This window comes from Lithobates pipiens, unplaced genomic scaffold, assembly GCF_037356315.1.
Source record: "Lithobates pipiens isolate NorthernLeopardFrog02 unplaced genomic scaffold, aLitPip1_a1.2 Scaffold_27, whole genome shotgun sequence".
Taxonomy (NCBI): Eukaryota; Metazoa; Chordata; class Amphibia; order Anura; family Ranidae; genus Lithobates; species Lithobates pipiens.
In genome coordinates this window covers 135,535,941-135,563,316 of record NW_027507788.1, presented here as the reverse complement: position 1 = coordinate 135,563,316, position 27,376 = coordinate 135,535,941, and the positions used below count along the sequence as shown (strand labels likewise).

Here is a 27,376-nt window from a genome sequence, read left to right as displayed (position 1 = left end):
AACTCGAGAGACTGACAACAGATCCACTTGAATGGATTTTATTTGCAAAACGTAGACAATGAACAGTCTCTTAAATTGTCATCAGAGGGTTGGAAAAGAAGTTCAGGTACTCTTAATGTCAAAGTCAAAATGTTGAAGAACTTGTTTACTTTGACTGCATCCAGAGAATAGCCATTCGCAACTGGATGTTCACTCAAGTTGGACAGTACTTCTCTCACAAGGCCTAGCAGCCAACAAGGTGCTTACTCAGCAACAAATGTCTGCCACAGACGTTGTTGTAGAATGTACAAGATAATGTCTCTGCCACAGACGTTGTTGTAGAACACATAGGGAAAATAAACTTGAAGAACACTCGTAGGATACCTGGATCTTTCAGCCAGCTTGGCGATATCTACGAGACCGGATTCTCTTGGGTACTTCAGCCCTTCCAGACTCTTACTAAGAAACCAGCCCGTACGTGGTCTTCTTCTGAAGAGTCCTCTCCTGGAATGCTTGAAGTCACTGGGTCAAACCGGAGACAACACCCAACCACCTTAGAATCCTCCTTTAGTTTCCTTGCCTCGTGCTAGCCAGCCCTGAGACACCAAAATAGACTTCCTGGGGGCTGGTCAGGAGGACCAGGACCTTGAAATCAGTACATCATTCTGGACCAGAACCCCAAACCGCGTGACGTCCGCATCTTAAATGCCCTCTCCCAGAAAGCACAGCAAGACCTCCACTCCCACTGTACGGGCTCCGAGAGAGAGTAACTTAAGCACCTAACCAGACCATAGTTCCATGCCTGCCAGAAAAGACAGTGCCCCCTGTGGCCAGGCTGAACACCTCACAGTCCAGTCAGACTGATGCTGAAGTCTAATTTTTAGACAATTGGTCTAGTAAAAAACATTTATTTGCTTAAGTAGAAATGAATAAAGCTGCCAGTGGGGGCCTGTCCATTGGGGAGCATGGGCGTTGCCCCCCCAGCCATGTGTCCGGCCCCCTAATCTACATGCAGGGCCTTGGTTGCATGAATTCCCTTGGGGTTTTTATTTTTTTTGAAGTAGGTGATTAGAGTAAGAGGCTCTTTTAGGCTTCAAAAAAGGGTGGACTCGAGGCGTAGAGCACTGCACCCTGACCCCACCCAGGTGTCTGACAATAGTGAATAAATATTCGCTTCTGACCCTCCTCCCGGCTAATCAGGAAGCTAGTCTTGAGACTAATCACCTGATTGGCTGAAAGGACAGGCGATCCTATTGAACACCTAGGAAGAGGAGGGAGGAGATTCACGGCAGAAGCCGCCGTGATGCAGAGGAGGAGTAAACACAATGAAAGCTGCTGCCTGTAGGAGCGCTGCCCGCATTTGACCTAGATGGATTAAGTGTGGTGACTGCCCGCCCCCAGGGAGAGGGGGTCCCGCCAGCCGACTGGGGGGGTTGTTGTTTGCTGCCCCCCCCCAAAAAAAACAAAAAAACACACCACTGATTACATTACAGGCATGGTGACATCACTCAGAGGGGCCAAGAAGTGTACAATTGTCACTAAGACATGAGCAGTTTGGACACCAGTTCTGGTAACAACTGTCACAAATTAGATATTTTTTATTTTGGACACATTTTCACATCTATTATGTGCGTGGGATTCCCCAATGTGGACATAGATAGCAAAAAGAACTGGACAGCGCTTATAACTTTTCCCTACTCTATCCAAATCAACCCAAAAATCACAATTACTAAAGTTCCACCTTAAATCATCCCTAAGAAGTACTCTACCAAGCATTTGTGAAATCGCACAAAAACTTCTACAAACAGAAACAGGTCAGCAGGCAAAAAAAATTTCAGAATATGACAAAGAGGGAATGCACGGAAGCAATGACTGTGCATCATCTGTGTTCCTTAGAAGACGATTTTACACCTCATTCCGTGATTCCAGCCCAGAGTCAGCCAAGCCAGAAAAGCAGGTTGAATTTCTGAAGAACAAGTGACAACAATAAATAAGTAGTTCAAAAGCAAGATATTTTAAGTTATAAAAATATGAATGTGCAATTCAATTGCATATTTCCTGTTTTAAACATAGTACTAATCATTTTCTCCACACACCAGTGCTGCCCTCTGCATCCTTCTTCATTTTGTTCCACGTGCCCAGCATTGTTCTCTATTTGTCCTGTTTACCATTATCGTTAAAGGTTGATTTCAAATGTTGGATTTATCTTTACTTTCTGTCCCATAACCAAAAGAGGAAGTGCAAAGAAATCCCTCCAAATTAAGGTAATCCCTTTGGGCCTCCCAGTGTCCCCATTGGAGGATTTCCCCTCTATTGCTTTTTGCACTTCCTCTTAAGGTTATGGCACAGAAAGTAAAGGTAAATCTTCCCAATGGGACAGAGATGGCAAAAAAAAAAAATCTGACCCTATCCAAATAAAAAAAAAGGTTTGGACTTTAGTTCCACTTTAACTTTTAATTAGCATCTTAACCCCTTGAAGCTACCTGTACGAAGATATATGGCCTCACAAAAGTGAGTCTTTATCTGTAAGGCAGCATATATGTGTACCTGTCTTTGTGCTAGGAGCGCGCCACATTGCACTCCCAGTTTAGAGACTGGGCTCTCGCCATCCAGTGCGCTCCCAGCACAGAGACTGGGCTCTCGCCACACAGTGCGCTCCCAGCACAGAGACTGGGCTCTCGCCACATTGCACTCCCAGCTTAGAGACTGGGCTCTCGCCACACAGTGCGCTCCCAGCACAGAGACTGGGCTCTCGCCACACAGTGCGCTCCCAGCACAGAGACTGGGCTCTCGTCCACACAGTGCGCTCCCAGCACAGAGACTGGGCTCTCGCCACACAGTGCGCTTCCAGCACAGACACTGGGCTCTCGCCACACAGTGCGCTCCCAGCACAGAGACTGGGCTCTCGCCACACAGTGCGCTCCCAGCACAGAGACTGGGCTCTCGCCACACAGTGCGCTTCCAGCACAGACACTGGGCTCTCGCCACACAGTGCGCTTCCAGCACAGACACTGGGCTCTCGCCACACAGTGCGCTCCCAGCACAGAGACTGGGCTCTCGCCACACAGTGCACTCCCAGCACAGAGACTGGGCTCCTGCCAAGAGCCCCAGGTCTTGTACTTGTTCCTGGTCACCTGATTGCTGTGATAGCCTTTGATTGGATATTAGGGCTGGTTCACACTATTGCGATGCAAGAACCCTGCAAATCAACTGCGGGTTCCCGCATCGCATCCAGCATGCAAGGAAGTTCACACTGCCATATGCAAACTGCTGGGGAGTGTCATTATATGTTAAAGGGATTGTAAAGTGATTTATTTTTTTTAAATAACAAACATGTTATACTTATCTCCACTGTGCAGCTCGTTTAGCTCGTGACCCCGAACCTGCTCTTCTGGGGTCCCTCGGCAGCTGTCTCGGCTTCCTCCCGCAGGTGCTTCTCACGTTCATGCGAGCTCCGTCGCATGGGGAGAAGCATCTGCGGGCGCACTCCCGTGATACAGCTGGCGGCTGTAGCCGCTCGCTGTATCACACGGCCCCGCCCCCCGGCGCTCCGCGTCAGTGGATGTGATTGACAGCAGCGCGAGCCAATGGCTGCGCTGCTTTCCATCCATCCACTCCAGCCAATCAGCGGCCAGGCTGAATGGTGGAAAGGACGTCGGGGGACGAGCGCGGGGGCCTGGGGGCGCAGGCACTGTCAGATGTTTTTTCACCTAAATGCATAGAATGCATTAAAGCGGGAGTCCGCCGGGACTCCGCGTTTTTTTTTTTTTTTTTAAAAGCCAGCAGCTACAAATACTGCAGCTGCTGACTTTTAAAATAGTGACACTTACCTGTCCAGCGCGTCCGCGATGTCGGCACCCGAAGCCGATCTGTAGATCGTTTCTCGGGTGCTGCCGCCGCCATCTTGGGTATGGGAATCAGGAAATGGAGCCTTTCGGCTTCATTTCCCGGTTCCCTACTGCGCATGCGCGAGCCGCGCTGCGCAATAAGGACGGTCCCCGCTGCCTCTGGGATCTGTGTGTTTTCCCAGCAGGCAGCGGGGCACTTGCGGAAAGGGGCGGGCACTTGCGGAAAGGGTCGTAATCTACGCCCCTTTCCGCAGAGAGCTATCCCGGAAGTGGGTGCATTTACCTGGATTATCCAGGTAACTGCACCCCCCTCCCCCCTGAAAGGTGCCAATTGTGGCGCCGGAGGGGGGGAGGATTCCGATGAGCGGAAGGTCCATTTTAGGGTGGACCTCCGCTTTAAGGTGAAAAAACATTTACCTTTACAACCCCTTTAACGACACCCCCATTTCAGCTCGCATATCGCACTGCGAACTCACAGTTCGGACATGAATCAGATTGCATATGTGTGAACACACATGCGATCCGATTCTGGTCCGAACAGAAAAAAGGGTCCTGTGCGTATTTGCACCGTATGCGTTGCAATATCAGCCATACTATCTTTATGGCTGACATAGCACCCACACAGACATCGCATGTAATGTGAACAGCAGTGCGCTGCGCATTACATGCGATGTCTGCCATCGCAATAGTGTGAACCGGCTCTTAGGGCTGGTTCACACTGCAGGCGAGGCGAGGCGACTCCGACTTGCCTCGCCGCGACCTGCCGCGACCTCAGCGGCAACTTGCAGATGACTTCTGTATAGAAGTCAATGCAAGTCGCCCCGAGGTCGCCCAAAAGTAGTACAGGAACCTTTTTTCTGAGTCGGAGCGACTCGAGTCGCTCCTCTCAGAACGGTTCCATTGTACAGAACGGGGGCGACTTGCGAGAGCGAGGCTAGGCGAGTCGTGTCGCCTCGCATCGCCCGCTGTGTGAACCGGCTCTTACAGTGATCAGTCATTGTGTAATCTGCCCCTGTGATTTCTCATTCTTCTAAATAGAGAGAAAGATACTTTGGGGGTTATTTACGACAGGCAAATCCATTGTGCACTGCAAGTGCACTTGAAAATGCAATTGGAAGTGCAGTCACTGTAAATCTATGAGGTAGATCTGAAATGAGGGGAAGCTCTGCTGATTTTATCATCCAATCATGTGCAAGCTAAAATGCTGTTTTTTATTTTCCTTGCATGTCCCCCTCGGATCTACAGTGACTGCACTTCCAAGTGCACTTTCTATCTGCTGCCATAACACCAGTATTTAACATCAAAATAGCAATGTATATCCACTGTGGGCAGTCCAGAAGTGGTTATAAAGTCTAATTTGTTTCCCTAGAAAAATAACAAACATGTTATACTTACCTGCTTTGTTGCAGTGCTTTTGCACAGAGCAGCCCAGATCCTCCTCTTCTCGGGTCCCTCTTCTGGAATCCTGGCCCCACCCTCCTGTTCAGTGCCCCCACAGCAAACAGCTTGCTATGGGGGCAACCAAGCTGAGCCACAGCTCCCTGTGTCCATTCAGACATGGCACCTCGACCCCTCTCTCTGATTGGTTAGCTGACTTTGATTGACAGCAGCAGGAGCCAATGGCACCAATGCTGTGTCTCAGCCAATCAGGAAGGAGAATGTCGGAGGGCTAATACACTCGTGGGCATCACTGGACAGAGAGGGACCTAGGTAAGTATTAGGGGGGATGCTGCACACAGTAGGCTTTTTATCTTAATGCATAGAATGCATTAAGATAAAAACAAAACTTCTGCCTTTACAACCTGTTTAAGCAGACATTAGGCAGGTTTATTATCCAATCATAAAATAGTTTAACCTGCAGAAAAAAGAGTACACATTCCTGGCTGCATAATTCTCTCTGTAGAGTCAACATATAATTGTGTTTTATAACTCCTGAACTGATAACGTTACATCAAGAATAAGACCACACCCACACATCAACTAATTATCATCATCGAAAGACCAAACACACCTATACCGGAGGCAGGTTAGGCACATTCCATCTCCTAGGTGATATAGGCATCTGATACCTATCTCATATCTACATTCATTAAAACATAAACCTATTGTGGACACTAATATACCAGTTTCCTGAATGTAACCTGCAGGCATATAAAGATATTAAAGCTGATCTCCATGATTTAGTGACGTTTACGTAGTTCATTTGGGCCAAGCCGGTCCAAACTAATTACTACTTATCTAGTAGTAAAAGTAATAGTTTGTTTGGACCAGCTTTGTCCAAAAAAACATTTAAATTTCACCAAATCATGGAGATCAGATTTCACATTTAGAAAACCATCTAAAGCAGCCATTCTCAACCAGGGCCCCGTGGAACCCTGGGGTTCCTCCAGAGGTGGCTAGGCTGATGAACCACCTATTTGATGATGTCTACAGTGTTCAAGGTTCAGCACCAGTTAGCAAAGCCAGGAGCGTGACACCAAATATCTTTTTAGCTGTCTTTAAGGGTGGCATTCTGAACACCACTTTAAGGGGTAAATTCTTCCTATTGACCACTAATATAAGGAGCATTGTTCCTATTGAGCCCTGATGATTTGGTTTTAGTAAGGGTTCCTCGAGACATGAACATTATTTTTGGGGTTCCTCTAGGGTTAAAAGGTTGAGAAAGCCTGATCTAAAGGGAGTGGCAGCTGCATGAAAGGCAACATATTTGTGTATACATATAAAAGACCATATAAATAATTTTGTTTTTCCTTTTAAATGATCGCATGACCTCTGTTCTCAGCTGCATAAGAGGTTTAAGGAGGTGGGGTGGAGAAACAGCAGTACTAATCACTAGGGATGAGCTTCGTGTTCGAGTCGAACATACGTTCGACTTGAACATCGGCTGTTCGCCCGTTCGGCGAATTCCGAACGTTATGGGCCGTTCGGGCCAAATTCGTGTGGCGCTCACGGCCCACAATGCACTGCGTCATCGCAGTGCATTGCTGGCTCATGATTGGCCAAGCATGCACTGTGACCCCGCATGCTTGGCCAATCACAGCGCCAGCAGCGAGGAGAGCCATGATTGGCCACAGGCAGGATGCCTGTGGCCAATCATAGCTCAGGCTGTGTAGTACACACCCCACACTATATAAGGCCGCCAGCGCGGTGGCCTTGTGTAGTGTGTTGGCGTCTGAAGCAGTTAGTGGGTGTTCTGTGTACCTTCAACACAGTATACACCGATCGTTATTGGCCGATTTTCGATCTTGCTCTTCTGTAGTGGTTGTTGTCTGCGTGCCCTGACCGCAGTATACACCGCTATATTCACCTCACCTATATAGCTAGTGATCTATCTTTTATAATAGAGCTTGCAGTCAGTAGTGTTAGGAGCTTGTGCGTGCTGTCTGCGTGCTCTGTACCCAGTACACACCGCTATATCCACCTACATAGCTCTTCTCTATTTGAGCCCACTTGCCTCCAGCACAGCACAGTATACATCTGTATATACCCCTTTATCTCTGGTGTTCTATAATAAAGGCATCTGCAGGAGTTAGTGGGTGTTGTGTGCCTCCAGCACAATATACACTACCCAACTGCTGTTTTACCCAACTCCCTTCAGGCCATTACCATGTCTGGAAGGCCAGCAAGGAGAGGCAGACAGGCGCGAGCCGATAAAAGAGGGCAAGCAGGCTCTGCGTCTAGAGACAACAGTGCTGGTCGTGGACGCGGTGCATTGTCATCAGCAAGTGGCCATGGGATAAGCTTGTCCTTCTTTTCGGCAGCTGGACATGTTGAACCGCAACATGCCAACGACTTGGTAGAGTGGATGACCAAGCCCTCTTCATCCTCCTCATCCTCTCTCACCCAGTCTCAGGGTATTAGCAAAGCAGCTGCCAACGCATCGTCTTCCCTCGTCTCAATGTCATCATCAGTGAGTCCTTCCCTAAACCCACCACGTCCTCCTGAGGAGTCTCCTGAACTCTTTGAGCACAGTGTTGGGTACATGCTCCAGGAGGATGCCCAGTGTTTTGTAGGCTCTGATGATGACACTCAGCTAGAGAAAGGCAGTAGCGTGAATGCAGAGAGAGGGGATGCTCAAGAAGGACAGCAATCTGGCAGTCATGTTCCACAAGCTGCAGCATATTGCCAGGTTTGCTACAGGGATGAAGAGGGAGGGGATGATGAGGGCACTGACTCCACGTGGGTGCTTGGTAGGAGAGAGGAGGAGGAGGAGGAGGAGGCACATGTCCAATGAGGCAGCATGCCCTCCGGGGGCCAGCTTAGGGTCAGCACACCGACTGAATCACACCGCAGAGCTCCGCCTGTGCAGGGCGCTGCCTCTGCGCGTTATTCTAAAAGTTCTTTGGTGTGGGCCTTTTTTGAGACGAGTGCATCAGATCGCACCGCTGCTATTTGCAACATATGTCTCAAACGTATCTCGCGTGGCCAAAACATCAGCCGCTTGGGCACCACATGCTTGACCAGACATATGTTGACCTGCCATGCAGCTCGTTGGCAAGCGTACCTCAAAGAACCACACCAAAGAACAAAGCGGACCTCTCCTTGCTCCTCATCAGCTGGCATCTCCAACCCCACTAGACCTTCAGTCCTCTCTGAAACCTGCTCTGAGAGGAATGAAGGTGTAGAATTAGGTGTGTCACAGCCAAGTGCTTCCGGGCACTCTGCTAGCAGTACACCCACGTCCGATTATAGCAGGCAAATGTCCCTGCCCCAGCTGCTGGACCGGCGAAAGAAGTTCACTCCCAGCCATCCACATGCCCAGCGGTTGAATGCTAGCTTGGCTAAATTGCTAGCACTTCAACTGCTGCCTTTTCAGTTGGTAGACTCGGCCCCCTTCCGTGAGTTTGTACAATGTGCGGTTCCTCAGTGGCAGGTCCCCAAACACCACTTTTTCTCACGGAAGGCGATTCCGGCTCTCTACCGGCATGTGGAAGGCAATGTCCTTGCCTCGCTGGACAGGGCGGTCAGCGGTAAGGTGCATATTACCGCTGACTTATGGTCCAGCAGTCATGGACAAGGACGTTACCTGTCTTTCACGGCCCATTGGGTCACTCTTCTGGCAGCTGGGAAGGATGCAGGACAAGGTGCAGTAGTGTTGGAGGTTGTTCCGCCACCACGCCTCCAAAATGCTACTATTGGTTGTGACACACCTCTCTCCTCCACCCCCTCCTCTTCTTCTTCCTCCATGGCCTCTTCCAGTGCTCTGTCCTCAGAACCAGCGGTGCTCCGTAGGCGTTCCAGGGGCTACGCAAGTACGCAGGCAAAACGATGCCATGCCGTGCTTGCGCTGGTTTGTTTGGGGGACAGGAGCCACACTGGGGCGGATGTTTTGTCAGCTCTGCAGGGGCAGGCCGAGAGGTGGTTGACGCCACGCCAGCTTAAGCCAGGAATGGTGGTTTGCGACAACCTCCAACCTCCTCTCCGCCCTCCGACAGGGACAACTGACCCATGTGCCCTGTGTAGCTCACGTCCTTAACCTGGTGGTGCAGCGGTTCTTGGGCAGGTACCCCGGCTTACAGGATGTCCTGAAGCAGGCCAGGAAAGTCTGTGTGCATTTCCGCCGATCATTTAATGCCTGTGATCGGCTGGCTGAGCTCCAAAAGGAGTTGAACCTGCCCAAGAACCGCCTTATATGGGACATGCCCACCAGGTGGAACTCAACGTTGGCCATGCTGCAGCGGCTGCACACGCAGCAGAGGGCCATCAATGAGTACCTGTGCGACTACGGCACCAGGACAGGGTCAGGGGAGCTCGTTTTTTTCTCACCACGCCAGTGGGGCATGATCAGGGATGCATGCACTGTCCTGTCACCGTTTGAGGAGGCCACAAGGATGGTGAGCAGTGACAGTGCATGCATCAGTGACACTGTACCTCTTGTCCACCTCTTGGAGCATACGCTGTGTGGAATAATGGACAGGGCACTTGAGGCAGAACAGAGGCAGGAAGAGGAGGACTTCCTTGCCTCTCAAGGCCCCCTTTATCCAGACAGTGTTCCTGCTGTGCCACCCATCACACAGGAAGAGGAGGAGGAGGAGGAAGAGGAGGAGGAGGCTGATTGTGTCAGCATGGAGGTGGAGGCTGGCACTCAGCATCAGCAGCAGCTTGTAGGGATGATTTACAGTCCCAAGAAACACGTGGACTTGTACGTGGCTGGGAGGAGGTAGCTGCGGATCATGTTGTCCTTAGTGACCCAGAGGACTCTGGACCGAATGCCTCAGCTAACCTACGCTGCATGGCCTCCCTGATCCTGCAAAGCCTGCGGAAGGATCCTCGTATTCTTCGGATCAAGGAGAGGGACCATTACTGGCTGGCCACTCTCCTTGATCCACGGTACAAGGGTAAGGTTGCTGACCTTATCTTGCCATCGCAGAGGGAGCAGAGGATGAGACATCTCCGGGAGGCCTTGCAGAAAGGTCTGTGCAACGTGTTCCCAGAGACTGGGAGGTTACAAACTCCTGGTCCTGGACAACGTGTTGCTGAGGCATCGGTCAGAAGGAGCGGTGGAGAAGGTGGCCGTCTGACTGATGCTTTCAGACAATTTTTTAGTCCACAGCCCCAAGGTATGATCGGTTCCAGCAACCATCGCCAGCGTCTGATTTACATGGTGCAGGAATACCTAGGGGCAAGGTCAGACTTGGACACCTTTCCCACCGAAAATCCTCTGGCTTACTGGGTCTTGAGGATGGATCACTGGCCAGAGCTTGCACAGTATGCAATTGAGCTACTGGCCTGTCCTGCATCCAGCATTCTTTTGGAACGCACCTTCAGTGCTGCTGGTGGCTTTGTTACCGATCACAGGGTGCGCCTGTCCACCGAATCAGTTGATCGACTGACCTTCATCAAGATGAATCAGTCTTGGATCACCCACAGCTACCAAGCACCTGAAGCTGATGTAACCGAATAATTTTTTTTGAAATATCACATCCCTTCAAGACTGCCTATGCTGATGCTGAGTGACTGTCCTGTTATGTTGATTGTCTATCCTCTTCCTCCTCCGCTGATATGTTGGAAGAACATTTCTGGTTCTGGGTGATGCCATCAGCCCAATTTTTCTGCCCCTGTTTAACAGGGGCATTTAATTACAATTTTTGATGCAATGCTTTGCAGCAGGGCTAATTCCTGCAATAAAACTAGAGTATATGGGAGAGGTTGCAGTGTGGTGGCACCAGCACCAGTGCCTAAGGCCCAATTTTTCTGCCCCTGTTTAACAGGGGCGTTTAATTACAATTTTTGATGCAATGCTTTGCAGCAGGGCTAATTCCTGCAATAAAACTAGAGTATATGGGAGAGGTTGCAGTGTCGTGGCACCAGCACCAGTGCCTAAAGCCCAATTTTTCTGCCCCTGTTTAACAGGGACATGTAATTACAATTCTTGATATAATATTTCACAGGAGGGCCTGTTCCTGTGCCCACCCAGAGTAACTGTGAGGACTTATAGTGTTGTGGCACCAGCACCACAACCACCAAAGGTCAATTTTTCTACCACTGTTCAACAATGGCATGTAATTACAATTCTTGATATAATCGTTCACAGCAGGGCGCTCCAGTGCCCACCAAGAGTCACTTTGAGGGTTTACAATGTTGTGGCAAAACCAACACCTTGTTCCGCCATTTCTGCAGAGCATATAGGGCAGGCTCCTACTTTCAAACATCCAACTTACAAACATCTCCTACTTGCAAACGGAAGGAGACAACAGCAAGTGAGATGAAAAAAGATGTACGACAAAACAAATTATACAGGGGTGATAACCCTTCCCTATGTTTTCCAAAAAGCTTAAAAATAGTTTTTTTTAACTGGAGCTACACTTTAAAAATGTACCAGTTGAAAATTACAAACAGATTCAACTTAACACAACAAACCTACACAGTCCCTGTCTTGTTTGCACCGCTTGTATACTGCTGTTCTGAGTATATAGGGCCTGGGGGCCACACACATTTCCTTTTTTTAATATGGGTACTGGGTTTCCCTTAATATGCGTACAAGACCCAAAGGGGCTGGTAATGGGCAGGGAGGGCTACCCATGCCATTTTTCTCAATGATTTTCAACCATATTGCAGGAACCAGATATTCCGTTTAATGTCATTTTGTGCAGGGACTGTTCTAAACACGGAAACACGTGGCACTTCACAGGCATACTACAGACACCCCCCAGGCACCATATTTAAAGGAATATTTCACTTTTTTTTTCACTTTAATCGTCATTAAAATCAGTGCTCCCGCCAAAACGGCCATTTTAAAAAACATTTTAGGCATTGACCCATGTCCCCTGGGGCAGGAGCCAGGTCCCCAAACCCTTTTTAGGACAGTATCTTGCATATTAGCCGTTAAAATTAGCACTTTTAATTTCGACTTCAATGGGGTTCTAAAGTTCCTACGAATTTGGGGTCCGTTCGAAAGTTCTGGTGCGAACCGAACCGGGGGGTGTTCGGCTCATCCCTACTAATCACTAATGTTTCCAGTAAATGGCTGTGCAGGGGGTGTGTAAGCATAGGTCTTGGCCAATGGAAGGCAATTGGAAGATTGTGAATATACAATGAACTTATTCAAATATACCTTAATAGTCACCTATATGTAAATTTAGTAATGATCTAAAAGGTCTATTTGGTCCCAAATGATGATGGGCTTAAAATCAGGCAACTTACGGATGTACAACTGCGGCAGGTGGAACGCAATCCGCATATCACACCATAACAGCGATATAGCCATAACGTCACTTCCGCCCATTCGTGACGCCCATTTTCCATTCCATTACGAGGCTTGGTTTATATCCTATCTACAGGACGAACGGGCGGAAGTGACGTTATGCCTATATCGCTTTTATGGTGTGAATCTGTGGATTGTGTTCCACCTGCCGCGTTTGTACATCCGTAAGTTTCCTGATTTTAAGCCCATCATCATTCGGGACCAAATAGACCTTTTAGATCATTACTAAATTTACATATAGGTGACTATTAAATTATATTTGAATAAGTTCATTAACCGAAAGTGCTTTTGCCGAACCGGAAGTGATGTTAATTTCCGTCCAATTTCACAATTCAACATAGGGTCACATTATCTATTTAAGCTTGATGTTGCTAGCATGAGTCCATACACCAGATCACGTCTTAGAGGATGAAATGCGTCGGGTAGACCCTACTAACAGCATTACACCGTTTCTAACAACAATTTTGAATAAGCCTGTCCTTTTACTTCACAAATGTGAGTGTTTTTAATCTTTATTATGATTAAATACTTCGACCATATTACACTATGCAAGTTTTTTCTGCTATGATTTATAATGCATGAATACGTGGATATTTGATGACCGCCTAATAATCTGCCATACATGCCTTGAGACTTCATTGCTATCACATCGTATGAAGCAGTGGTGACCATTTTTGAAGCAGGGACCTGTCTTATTTACCATAAGCTAATCACGACTTGAGAGGTATATACCTTTTCAGGTCTATGAGTTCCGGTAAGCCTCATTCCTAAGGGTGGTGGTGTTACCAGCATCTTCTCTTTCGTGCACTTTGTGTTTTCATCACTTGATTACACGGAAGCAGTTAACTACTATTTGCATGGACTGTGAATTTTTTTTATGTTATATAATGCTGATGTCCTCAGGGGATTTCTATTAGCACTATTTATTACATTTTTGTAAAAATGTATATTTATGTTATATAAGATTATTCACTTTGCACTTTATGTGATTTCTTGACATAGATTTCATAGATATGCACATATAACTTTAGCACAAGATCTTTTTTGTATATTTACTTTTAGCCATTTGTCTTTTGGCGATGTTTGCAGCTTTATTTATATGAGTTTTTGGTCACAGCGCAGTATTCACCCCAAGATTGTGCTCCCAGCTCGGCCAAAAAACTGACCACATGTCAGGAACCATGAATCAGACCGAGACAAAAATTAAGTCCATTGTTGACTCCCGTAGTTTCCGTGGGCGCATACAGTACCTAGTGCATTGGAAAGGGTACAGTCTGGAGGAACGCTCTTGGGTCTCATCCTCGGACATATATGCCCCGTCCTCCTCCGTGATTTCCCTAGAAATCCATTTTCCCCTCAAGCCTGGTGGTCTTTTGAGGAGAAGGGGTTGTTGAGGAGGGGGTACTGTCAAGGTTGGGCTCAGCCCTTCCTTCTCTGAGCTGGCTGCTCAGCTGTCGGCTAATTGCCAGCTCCTTTCTCTCCACAGTGACTCATCCGTTGATGATATCCTGCTCGTCAGTCCTGCCTACTTAAGCCGTCCAGCCCAGACGATCTCTGCCTTCGACTTGGTCAACATCACAGAGACTATCTCCTGCGTTCCGGTTAAAGACTTGCTGGGCTGACATTCCTTCTGGCTCCAAATCCTGCTTGCTGTTCCACTACACTGAGCCCTGGCTTCCTGACTTTCTGGGTTGTCTGACTATCCGTTCTGGTTACCAAATTTTGGCTATGTTTTGACTACGTTTGTTCTATTTACTTTTATTATTAAACAAGTGTGATTTAACTATATTTCTGTCTCAGTCTGGTTTCTGACAATAGGTAAAGGCCATGAATTCAGAAGATGCAGTCAATCCACTTGTTGGTAATATTTTTTCCAGATTGGATGAGCAAGATCACTGCATGGATCAGTTTACCATGGCGTTACAAATGCTCCTGAGTCACATGGCTCACCTGGAATCTCCCACTGTGGCTGCTCCAGTACAACCTGTGTTGCAGGCCATCCCTGCTGATGCTCCAGTCTCTGTGCAGGCACCCGCCTAGAGTATTACCTCTATAAGAAGTATGCCTGGTTTTGCTCCACTTCTCCAGAAATTTGGGGGTGATCCAGTCCAATGGTTTCTCAACCAGGTTGAGATATACTTTGAGATGCTGCTCCAGGCGTTTCCCACTGACAGAAGAATAGTAGGTTTTGTGATATCTTTGCTTTCTGATGGAGCCTTGGCCTAGGCAAACCCTCTATGGGAGACCCAAAAACATGTTGTCTTGAGTTACTCTGAGTTTGTGGCTACTTTAAAAAGGTATCTGACATTCCTGCACTCTCCGCTTCTGCTGCCAAGTGCCTCATGTCCATTAAACAGAGTACTAGAACTGTTGTCGATTACACCATTGAATTCCGTAGCAGAGGTTACTTGGAACAATGAGGCCCTCGTGGCTGCTTTTTCACATGGTCTCTCTGATACCATCAAGGATGAGATAGCAACCCGAGATATATCCACTGAGCCGGAGAAGTTGATCATGTTTGCCATCCTCATTGAATCCAGACTCAGAGAAAGACTCTTTTAAGGAGCGCTCGCAGAAGCCTCCTGTACATTTGTCTCCTAGCTTTGCAGTCCCATCCTTGCCTCCCTCACCTCCCATGCCCCCAGTCAGTGAAGGTGAACCCATGCACTTGGGCTTCACATGTCTCTCTATAGATGAGGGAACCCTTAGGAGGAGGGAGAGATTGTGCCTTTATTGTGGCCAGGCAGGCCACATTTTGAAGTCTTGTCCTACCCGTCCAGGGAACGCCCGAACCTTGAGGTCCTGTCACGGACAGAGCTTAGATGGAGTTGTTTCCTCCTCAGTTATCCAGAAGGATAAGCCCCTGGTTTTAGTTACTTTTTCTTGGGCTAGATTCTTTAAGGCAACTACACCTCCAGGCCTCAATGATTGTAAGGTTTTAGACTTATTCTGGATGGGTTTTCCTCAGGAAAAAATTATTGATGGCCATATATTGTGAATACATGCTTCTGTATTCTTGTGCCGCCTTGTTATAGTATACCATATACATACAGTATCTCACAAAAACGAGTACACCCCTCATATTTTTGTAAATATTTTATTATATCTTTTCATCTGACAACACTGAAGAAATTACACTTTGCTACAATGTAAAGTAGTGAGTGTACAGCTTTTATACATTTTATGTCCCCTCAAAATAACTCAACACACAGCCATTAATGTTGAAACCGCTGGCAACAAAAGTGAGTACACCTCTAAGTGAAAATGTCCAAATTGGGCCCAATTAGCCATTTTTCCTCCCTGGTGTCATGTAACGTGTTAGTGTTACAATGTCTCAGGTGTGAATGGAGATCAGGTGTGTTAAATATGGTGTTATCACTCTCACTCTCTCATACTGGTCACTGGAAGTTCAACATGGCACCTCATGGCAAAGAACTCTCTGAGGATCTGAAAAAAAGGATTGTTGCTCTACATAAAGATGGCCTAGGCTACAAGAAGATTGCCAAGACCCTGAAACTGAGCTGCAGTATGGTAGCCAAGACCATACAGTGGTTTAACAGGACAGGTTCCACCCAGAACAGGCCTCACCATGGTCAACCAAAAAAGTTGAGTACACATGCTCAGCGTCATATCCAGACAAGCAGACTAAGGACATGGATTACTGGAACCATGTCATGTGGTCTGATGAGACCAAGATAAACTTATTTGGTTCAGATTGTATCAGAGTGTGTGGCAGCAACCAGATTAGGAGTATAAAGACAAGTGTGTCTTGCCTACAGTCAAGCATGGTGGTGGCAGTGTTATGGTCTGGGGCTGCATGAGTGCTGCCTGACTGGGGAGCTACAGTTCATTGAGGGAACCATGAATGCCAACATGTACTGTGACATACTGAAGCAGAGCATGAGCCCCTCCCTTCAGAGACTGGGACGGCAGTATTCCAAAATGATAACGACCCAAACACACCTCCAAGGCGACCACTGCCTTGCTAAAGAAGCTGAGGTTAAAGGTGATGGACTGGCCAAGCATGTCTCTAGACATAAACCCTATTAAGCATCTCTGGGGCATCCTCACTTCTAAGGAAATGGCTTCCATTTCTGCTCGGGAGATCTTTCGCTTACATGGACTACCCAAGGTAATTGTCTCGGACAGGGGTAGTCAGGTTGTGTCCCGATTCTGGTGAGCCTTTTGTGCACAGCTTGCTTTCTCCTTTCTCCTCTGCGTATCACCTGCAGTCTAATGGGGCCGCAGAACGAGCCAATCAGTCCTTGGAGCAATTCCTATGCTGCTATATTTCTGAGCATCATAACAACTGGTCAGACCTCTTACCATGGGTGGAGTTTGCTCACAATAGTGCCTTGAATTCTATTTCCCGATTGTCCCCGTTTATGGCGAACTATGGTTTCCAACCTTCCATGTTGCCTCACTCTTTTGTTCCGCAGAGTATTCCTGCATTAGAAAAGCATCTCTGTGGTCTTCGTTCCACTTGGGCACAAGTCCAGGAGGCTTTGTGACATGAAATGTAATGAAACTAATGAAAAGTACAGGCTCCATGATGACCGCAGATGTCTGCCTGCGCCTTCCTACCAGTTTGGGGACAGGGTCTGGCTGTCATCTTGCACCCTCCGACTTCATGCTCCCTCTCTGAAGTTCGCACCTTGGTTTATTGGGCCTTTCCGCATTCTTCACAGGATTAACCCAGTTGCTTACGCATTAGACCTTCCTTCTAATATGCGTATCTCAAATGTATTTTATGTTTCCTTATAAAAACCTTTGGTCTGCAACCACTTTACCACCTCGTTGCCACATCCTCACCCTGTACAGGTTGAGAACCAGGAGGAGTATGAACTACAGTCCATTGTTGACTCCCGTAGGTTCCGTGGGTACATACAGTACCTGGTGCATTGAAAAGGGTGCGGTCTGGAGGAACGCTCTTGGGTCTCATCTTCGGACGTATATGCCCCTGTCCTCCTCCGTGATTTCCAAAGACGTTTTCCCCTCAAGCCTGGTGGTCCTCCAAGGGGGAGGGTTCGTTGAGGAGGGGGTACTGTCAGGGCTGGGCTCAGCCCTTCCTTCTCTGAGCTGGCCGCTCAGCTGTCGGCCAATTGCCAGCTCCTATCTCTCCACAGTGACTTACCTATTGATGATATCCTGCTCCTCAGTCCTGCCTACTTAAAGTGGAGTTTCACCCAAAAAAAAATATTATTAATGTGCTAAAAATAAATAAAAAAAACATTTGGAGAATTTTTTTTTTTTACACACCTCTAAATGCCTGTTGCTAGGGGGTCCCTCGTAGTCTGCCTCCTTCGGCGCCTGGGCTCCTGATGTCACTTCCCTCAGTACAGGAAGGGAGATCGCCTCTCCCCCCTCCCTCTGGTCAATCATCTGGGACACATGACAGGTCCCAGATGATTGCGCGGCCAGACACGGCACGGCTCGTGCATGCGTAGTGGGTGCCTGACCATGAAGCCACAGCCTGTCATCCACAGTTAAAATGCCTTTTCCATCCTAGATTCCTCCAGAGGTTCTCCCCCCAGTATATAGATTGCATTCATTATAAAACATATTACAGCACACACATTCAAGAATGAAATTTCCTACAAGCCTATTTAAAAACCCCTGAACATATTTCAAAAAATACGGTAGTTTGGTCACACTATATGTTTATATAGTGCTAAGCCCACCTACTGCAACAAAGTACCCCGAATTAGTGGGTGTTTTTGTAGATTGCATTCATATTTTTGCCACCCAAATGCATTATTTTACATTTTTCTAAATTGAACCTCATTTACCATGTAGTGGCCCACCCCATTAATTTGTTCAGATCTTTTTGCAAGGTTTCCACATCCTACGGAGAAGTTATTGCCCTGCTTAGCTTAGTATCGTCTGCAAATACAGAGATTGAACTTTTTACCCCATCCTCCAGGTCATTTATGAACAAATTAAATAGGATTGGTCCCGGCACAGATCCCTGGGGGACCCCACTACCCACCCATGACCATTCCGAGTTCTCCCCATTTATCACCACCCTCTGAACTTGCCCTTGTAGCCAGTTTTCAATCCATGTACTCACCCTATGGTCCATGCCAACAGGCCCTTATTTTGTACAGTAAACATTTATGGGGAAATGTGTCAAATGCTTTTGCAAAATCCAGATACACCACGTCTACGGGCCTTCCTTTATCTAGCTGGCAACTCACCTCCTAATTATTAGAAAAAAACAGCAATAAGTTGCAAGGTTTACTTCCTCTTTAAAGAATCCTTGTCTCTTTGAAGAGTGCTACTATATTGTAAATCTCTGAAATATTCCTGTCTGTCGTGACAGTCTGTATTATAGACATTTATTAAAAGTCAAAATTGTTATTACAGATATAAATGATTTGTGTTCGATAAAACATATGATGGCAGTTGTTTAGTGCATAAAAGATTAACTGAATAATTAACTAAACCCAAAGTTGATTGCTCTCAGTCTGTTGGCAAATAGATTGCAGTCAAGCGAGCTGGAAAATCTATGTGCAGAGTGAGGCTGAGCGTGTCATCGTCATGTGTTCATGACAGTGCAGTGTGAGTTCACCCTGCGTTTGTCACTCAGCATGGTGAGATCTGACCAACTGTTTGTTACATATTGCTGAAAGTGGCCAATATCTGATGCCGCTGTTGTCACAATGGCAAGAGGTCATGCCACATGCAAGCAGCAATAGCATTAGGGTAGCACAGTGGTGTAGTGGTTAGCACTGTCACCTAGCAGCAATAGCGTCGCTGGTTCAAATTCCAACCACGATACCATCTGCCTGGAGTTTGCTTGTTCTCCCTGTGCCTGCATGGGTTTCCTGTAGGTACTCTGGTTTCCTCCCACACTCCAAAGACATGCTAGTAGGTTAATCAGATCCTTTCTCTAAATCGGCCCTAGTATGTGTATATGTGTATGTGTTTGTAAGCGCATCAGGACCCTTAGGGGTAAAGGACTGTGCTATATCAAGATTCAACTCAATGCATTAGTGGTTAAGCAGTTGTTAGCTGGATCTGCTGCTTTCTTCGATTCTGAAGTTCCTATGTCTCTGCTACAGTGGGCTAAATAGAGTTTTATGGTCACAGTATACACTTTTATTTTATTACATCAGCAATGTAATAGCAATAACAATCATTAGTTATATTTGACAATCCAATATAAGCCTATTTTGAAAAATCTCCTTTCATTATGTGAGTGCTGCCTGCCTGCTGGCCAACTGCCTGGATTCCCTGCATGATTTGTAGCTTCTCCTCTGCTATTTACTTTCCGTTCCTAAGGACTACATATCCCATGGTTCCTTGCTTCCTCCAAGCAATGATTTATAAACTAACTCCGCCTTCTTAAACTACTCCTTTCAGCCCCTTTGTAGTTGAGAAGGCAGGCTCTGTACATTCTGTGATATAGCAGGGCCTACTTACAGGGCATAGTGAATACATGTCACAGAATTCAAGGAAGGAAATGTCTTCACAAAGATCGTTCTGAATAAAAGGATTGGGTTAGAAATATTTTAAATGCAATGTATAAATGAATATATGATTTTCATTTTTGACCATAGATGGGCTTTAAGTCTGAGGCAGGTAGCCAGAGCTACATATAGACAATAGACAGTACTGCCTATATTGGTGCATTTTTGTTTACAAGGGAGCTGTGACCTAAGCTCAGTCCACACGTACTAATGTCATTATTCTACTTCTTTCTATGATAATGCTATTTTTTTTTGGAGTGCTCACAATGCTTGCAGATTTGTGAGAGATGATAGAAGGTAAAATTGAGTCACAAAAATTCAAATCTGTACTCTTCCCTTATTTTGCTGCTGCTTCAGTACATCTGTCATCTAAAGTTCTTCTAAAGGCAGATGTTTTTTCTACCTTAAGTCTATGCATTAAAGTAAAAAAACCTTCCACTGTTTGTGCCCCCCCCCCCCCCCCACCACACAAAAACACTTACCTGACACACCACACTTGACCCAATGCTGTCCCACTGGCACCCCCACGCTGCTCTCTCTTCCTGCATTGACAGGCTTGGCTGAGAGTTGGGGGGAGCAATTGGCTCCTGCTGCTGTCAGTCAAGTTTAGTGAGGAGGGAGCAGATTGGGGTCGAGCTGCACTGTGTGTATCAATGGACGCACACAGCCCAGATGCAAGCTGCTTGCTATAGGGGTATTCGGGGGAAGAGGAATAGCCTAGATCACTGATGAGGGCCACCAAAAGAGGAGTTGAGGGCCACCCTGTGCAATACTATTGCACAGAGCAAGTATGTATAACATGTTTGTTACTGTAATAATAAAAAAATTACTTTACAATCACTTTAATATGGACACACATGCACACTGATTGTGCAATCCCTGGTATATTTTCTTTGAATTTACCAACATCTATGAAATACAATGGCCAACCTAAATCTAATAAGGATGGCAGCATGTTTGGCCAGCTTTACACTCCCCAATCACAATTGAGTAATTAGGAATCATGGGCAGAATTGGTGAAGTTCTGCCCACAATTCCAAATCATACAAAATGCGCAACATGCATTTGCGTGCCACTTAGGCAGATTTTGCCATGATTGTCACATGAGAATCGTGGCAAAACTTGTATGTGTTATCACGCCTGGATTCAAGTAAATGGGCTGCCCTATGCGCGACATGCAGAAATGCATGTGAATCACGCTTTTAGAGGCAACCCGTATTCCCACTAATACTAAAGAATAGGGGCTTAGGTGGAGGGTGGGGTGGAAATAATACAGGTTTTTGGGCTGTATAATAATGTTAACCCAGACCAGAAAAATAAATAATTGTGGCGCCATAAATGGTGTTACACTCTTCCAGATAAAGCAGCTACAAAGATAGGGAACAGTGACAGAGAAAAGCCATTTTTTCCTGGGTCCAAGTCACACCAAGAATGCTATCAGCATGGAGATTTCATCTTCTCCTAGGTTTTCTCTAGGTGCTATGCAGGGCTGTCTTTAATATAGATTTACATACGAATGCCTCCAGCCGCAGCTATTTACTCAGTATTGTCACCACTATTTACATACGAATGCCGGTTATTTACATGTAAACACAGGGTCTGCAGGTGAGTCATCTGCACACAATAGAGCAGAGCTGGGCAGCATTAGTACCAGCACTTCACACTGAGATATTGGGACACAGCACAGGAATAAAACTTCAAGGGACAAGGGAATTTAAATCTGGATAGTTGGCAAGTATGAGGCAGCTGTTTTGGGCCCCACAACAATGACAGGGCCCAGGGCAGCTGCCCCTTTTGCCCTGCCTTAAAGACGGCCATGGTGCTATGATGTGTTTGTGTCAGGACTGTGAGCTCCCTCAGGGACTGATGGGAATGCTTTTGGACTGAAGAAAGGGGTTAGCTCTAAAAAAAATAAGTTAGATAGTGAAAATGTGATGATGGTAATAAAGGATCAGCCTACCCCACACACTCGGGTTCCCCAAGACCTCAGCATAGACACGACAGAGCTCCAGGGACCATGTAAATGCTGAAAGTACAACTTTCAGTATGACACTTCCCTATAATAGCATTTACACAGAAATATGAACCTTACAATTTATAGAATTCCCTAAAGTGACAGATGGTTGTTGACTGCTTGTCAGTAATCCGAGGATGATAAAGCAGGTGTTTGTGGTCAGAAACCCAAGCATATGGTTGGGTTATGGAATATGAAGTTGCTCTAGTGGAAACTACCCAAAATGTACTGAGGATCCCATTAAAGTGGAGTTCCCATTGTTAAATTTTTTTTTTTTTAGGAACCATATCTTTTGTTATTAAGCCTAATGTAAAGCATTCACGTTTTTTGTGCTGAATCGACCCTGGATTGAAGATTTTGTAGAGGAATATAATTGATATTCCTCTTTGCAGGCAGTTTCAATAGTGCTTGTGGGCATGTGAAGCCCACAAACACCATCTTCCGGGCTCTGGTACAGCTGAGCGACCAGCATGCACCGCCTGTTGCAGCGCCATACACTTCTGATGTTGCCATCACAATGGGCGGCGGCGTCGGAAGTGCCCGCCCCCGTTGTGATGGAAACGAAGCCCTCGGCACTGCCCAGTTACTCCTGGGAAATGATGACAGACATCTCTTAGGAGCACTAGCGAGCACGGGTGCCAAGGGAAATGATGTCAGGCGCCTTGGAGAGGAAAAGGCAGATTAGGAAAGAACCCCTAGCAACAGGCCTGAAAAGGTGAGCAAAAAAAAGTAAAAAATTTCCACAGGTTGTTCATTATATTTAATGCTGCTGAATACTGTAAAAAAACATTTTATGACTGGAACTCCGCTTTAAGTATATAAATACCATCATATATTGTAATAGCATCCAGCCTGATGGAAATAAGGATGATTTTACAGGTTAACAGGCCTAATTCATGTTTGCGTTTAACTGGTCACATACCGTAAACCTTCAAAAAAACAAAAAGAACTTGCAAAAAAAAATAATTCTTCTGTTTTTTGTTGGCCAGGCATCTAATAGGTGTAGACCAGGATTGCGTAACATTTTGAAGAGCGAGGGCCACTTAAATGATTTGGTAACCAGTCACGAGCCACTATGAACTATGCGGTTTTGTTCCCCCCTAAACAGCAAATGTAAACAAGCCCTTACTGTGCTAAGCCCACTATAAGGCTGCTTTCACACTGATGCACTGCGGTTTACCTGCACCATGCAGGTATTACATCTTGCAGGTGGGGTGCACTTTCTGAAAGCGCACCAAAACTTCTGCATTTGATTCACCAAAGATCACCAAACCCGCAGGATATAATAGAACTCTATGGCTCAGTGCAGCTAACTCTCAGGAAAGCTGCAAGTGCACTGTGCTGCGCTTGTGGATCAGTGTGAAAGCAGCCTCATAACTCTTTTATAAGTGCTAATATGGCCATTGCAATAGTGCAGTGTATGCAATGTTTAATACACTGACCTTTTCCTCTTCCAGCTTCTGGTGGCATCGCTCTCCAGGCTGCTAGAAAGGTCCCAAGCAACATGCACTTAGTATCACTCTGCCTGGGACAGGAGCCAGCGCTACAAAGGAAGCATTAGCCTATGCGACTATTGCGACCTCTGCGGCTGCCTGCTTCCTCTAATGCCAGCACTGATACCATACACTCTGATGCTCTGGGATGGCAGGTCGGCAACCGTTGATCGCAATCTGGGCTTGCCGACCTGCCATACCAGATCATAGGCACGCTCTTTCCTGGTTTGAGATTGCGGGCCACATCAGAGGGCTTGGCGGGCCTATATATGGGCCTCTGATGTGCATGCTCCAGGAGGCTTGCTAAGACCCAGTCTGAGCAAGAGATTCATGGATCTTTGACTGAGTCTGCCCTGCTAAATTCAATAGAATAGACTAGAGCAAAAGTACCAGGTAATTCTGATAATACATCCATAGCTTCCAATTGTCCCTGATTTCCAGGGACTGTCCCTGATTTGGAGCAATGTCCCTCTGTCCCTCATTTCTCCTAATTTGGTCTGATCTATATAGTTGTATATAAAATGCACTTCTATCAAAATGTGTTTTCCAGCACTAAACCTTTCATTTTGTTTCTAAATTGCTGTTTTTGTAAATTCCAAAAGCCAATATAAAGGAATAGTAGTGGAAAAAAGCACTTGTGGGTTTAACCAATCTTGTTTTTTTGTACAATTCTCCTTTAAGGAGGCATGGCCAGGGGTGTGCCCTATGCCTGCATACTTTTGCTGATAGGTGTCCCTCATTCCCATCTCAAAAAGTTGGGGGGTATGTGCATCTGCCATGTAATGTTCAAAAACAAAAACAGACATGTGACAACCATGGCCCTCTTTATTAGTACTGTATATAAAACAGCATAGACATGAAAGGATAGGAAGTATGTTATTTGCAGAATTACCTGGTGAAAATAAAAGGAAAAAGAACAATAATTCAGCAACCACACGTAAGGACTGGTAGGCTGCAATATATTATAATTTTTAATCACTTTAAGTCACTTTAAAGCTGAACTCCAAGAAATACGCAAAATGTACCATTGCGAACCCGCAACTTTTTCTGTACACAGACCTCAGATACCCTGGTACTAGGCAGTGCAGAGCTTGTCCTCGGCTCGAACATGTCTTACAACATTGCTGTATCTGAAGTCTGGTGAGTGTACAAGGTCATTCATCCTTTGACAGAGTCTTGTGAGCAGGGAGCTCTTTGATGGGGTGTAGTTTCTTTGGAGGAGGACGTTTTCTAGTGGGGAAGTTGGGAAGGGAGTCTGCGTTATGGGTAGGGATCTTTGTGAGAGGAGTGTTGCTAGAGGTAGAACTTTTTTTTTGCTCTGAGGGGTTTCTTTTGGGGTAAATATTGGTTTAAGGCAGGGGGGAGTGGGGTGTTTTGCAGTGGGAGACCTTTGCTTAGGGAAAGTTTTCCTGGGGCAGGATCTCTGCTTGGGGGCTAAGAGGGAGAATTTTCGTCTGGGGAGGTGGAGTTGCTTTGGGGTGGAATTGTTGCTGGGGTAAAGGGGAGATTTTTGCTTTTAAAGTGTGTGGGGTGCTTGAAGGAGGAAGGGGGGTTTTGCTGGGAGTGGCATTGCTCAGTGGTGAGGGGGGAGGTTTTTGCTGGGGTAGATTTTTGCTTTGAGAAGGTTGCTTGAGGGAAGGTAGGCTTTGCTTTGGTAGGGGAATTTCTCTTGGAAGGCAAAAAAGGGGGAGCTTTTGGCAATGATTTTTGATTTTTGATTGGTTTAGGGGGCTTTGTAATATTTTTGCTTTTGGGGGAGATGTTTGCCTTGAGTGGTGGGTGGTGGGAGGGGGGATTGTTGGAAATGTATTCCCAAATGCCTGAACTCTGTGTTGTGTGTTAGGGTTCAATCATATTAGTGAGCTGCACATGATGACCTGATTCTGCCACATAGCACTAGTTACTTTTTTTCTTTTCTTTTTTTCCGCAAGTAATATTTAATTTAGTATTGATCACAACAGCAACATGACCAAGCAGTGATTTACATTACAACACACTGCACTGAAAAAAGTACTGTATAAAGTATTTATGTTTTTCACACACACACTACCGCAACGCAATAGTGTGAACTGACTAGAAAACAGTGAACATTGTTTTTTCTTCTTGTTGGGACTGCATTAAGCAAGTTCATTTTTGCAACATTGCTAGGGGATGGAGTTTCGGTTTCCTTGTTTTTGCTAAAAAAATAAAATAAATAAATAAATAAATTCTTTCCCCTTTTCCGTAGCAAGTTTTTAATTAGTGTAAATTGACTGTGGCGGATATTTGCAATGCCATTAGGAACACCTAAACTGAGTCTACGCCAAGGTGTGAGGATGTGAGCAGCTGCTCTGTGCCTTGTGTTCCATGCTACAATGCATGCAGAAGGCTGACTGAGCCATAACAGAGCCGGGTCCTTCTCTCTCTCTCAACCCCGCTGTTTACCGCTGCTTACCTCTGTGTATTGTATCCCCCGCCTGTGCTCATGCTGGGGCTGGTGCTGTATGCCATGACAAGGCTGCCAGCTGCATGTCTTCCTGCACTCTTGAGGGCCCGAGGATCTCTATGCTGGAAAAACCTATTTTCTGATCCACCCTGCCGGTCTTTGATTCCCGCCGCCAACTGGAGATAAATCTACCATGGGGATGGCTGGTTGACCAGCTGGTGTCTTGGCGGTGAACAGGATGCAGAGGCTGTTCTAAGGCTGTTGTAAGCCTCCAAACTGAGTGACAACCTGCTGGCGTAATATTTCCCGCTTTTTTTTTGCTTTTCCTCCCTTTGCCTGCCATTTCTAAAAGCAACGAGGGTAAAAGCGCCACAATCACCACCTCTACTATAGCTAATTTAAATTCGGGGAGGATTGGGGAGCCCCCTTTTATATAGTGGATATAGTACCCCCTTTTCCTTCTTCTCAATCCAGAGCTACTGCAAGAGCCAAGAGGGAATATCGCCCGTCAAGAAAGTGCCAACGCAATGCAAGACCACTATGGACAAATATGGGAATGCGGGGCGGTTCCCCGTATAGAAGAACCATATCCACAAATTACTAAGATGGATGCTCAGTCAACCCTGGCCCCCTTGATCTCATATGGGAAAATTATAGACTTCCTCAATTTTGTCTCTCAGAGGCTTTCAAAAATGTAGAAAATCAGGAATAATAACTTTAGGTCAGTTATACGAGAATGGTATACTCAGGGGAGAGTTTTCTCTACATCTAATTGTTTCTTTCAATTTCTTCAACTAAGACATGCTTTTTATTCTCTTCCACTAGGATGCTCTTCCATCCCATCTTTGTTCTTGGCAAGATAATACAAGCAAGGTCAACAAATGGTCTTACCTCTACTACATATAGGGGGTTATTTACTAAAGGCAAATCCACTTTGCACTGCAAGTGCACTTGAAAATGAACTGCAAGTGCACTTGTAAGTAAAGCCACTGTAGATCCGAGGGGGACATGCAAGGAAAATAAAAAAACAGCATTTTAGCTTGCACATGATTGGATGATAAAATCAGCAGAGCTTCCACTCATTTCAGATCTACCCCTTAGATTTAGAGCGACTGCACCTCCAAGTGCACTTGCAGTGCAAAGTGGATTTGCCTTTCATGAACAACCCCCATAGGGTATTCCCATCCACTCTAGGGCTGGTTGGGAAAAAGATATCGGTTCCATCCCAGAGGAGGTATGGGATGGTATTCTGCGGTCCTCACCCCGAGTGTCTCTTTCTTCATCACACAGACTGACACATATTTTTATCCTCCATAGAGTCTATAGAACTCCCCGATTTCTGCATGCAATCGGACTGAGATCTGAGCCAGCTTCCCCTAGATGTGGTAACACAGGTATGCTTATACATCTTATCAACCCCCAATACATCTTTGGGGGGGGG

The 27,376-nt window shown here is 46.3% G+C and overlaps 1 protein-coding gene across 3 annotated transcripts in view; it reads right to left on the bottom strand.

The window, feature by feature from the left end:
- The window catches only part of LOC143934146 (uncharacterized), a 159,181-nt gene that overhangs the window by 93,558 nt on the left and 38,247 nt on the right, over positions 1-27,376 (bottom strand). The window lies entirely within an intron of this gene.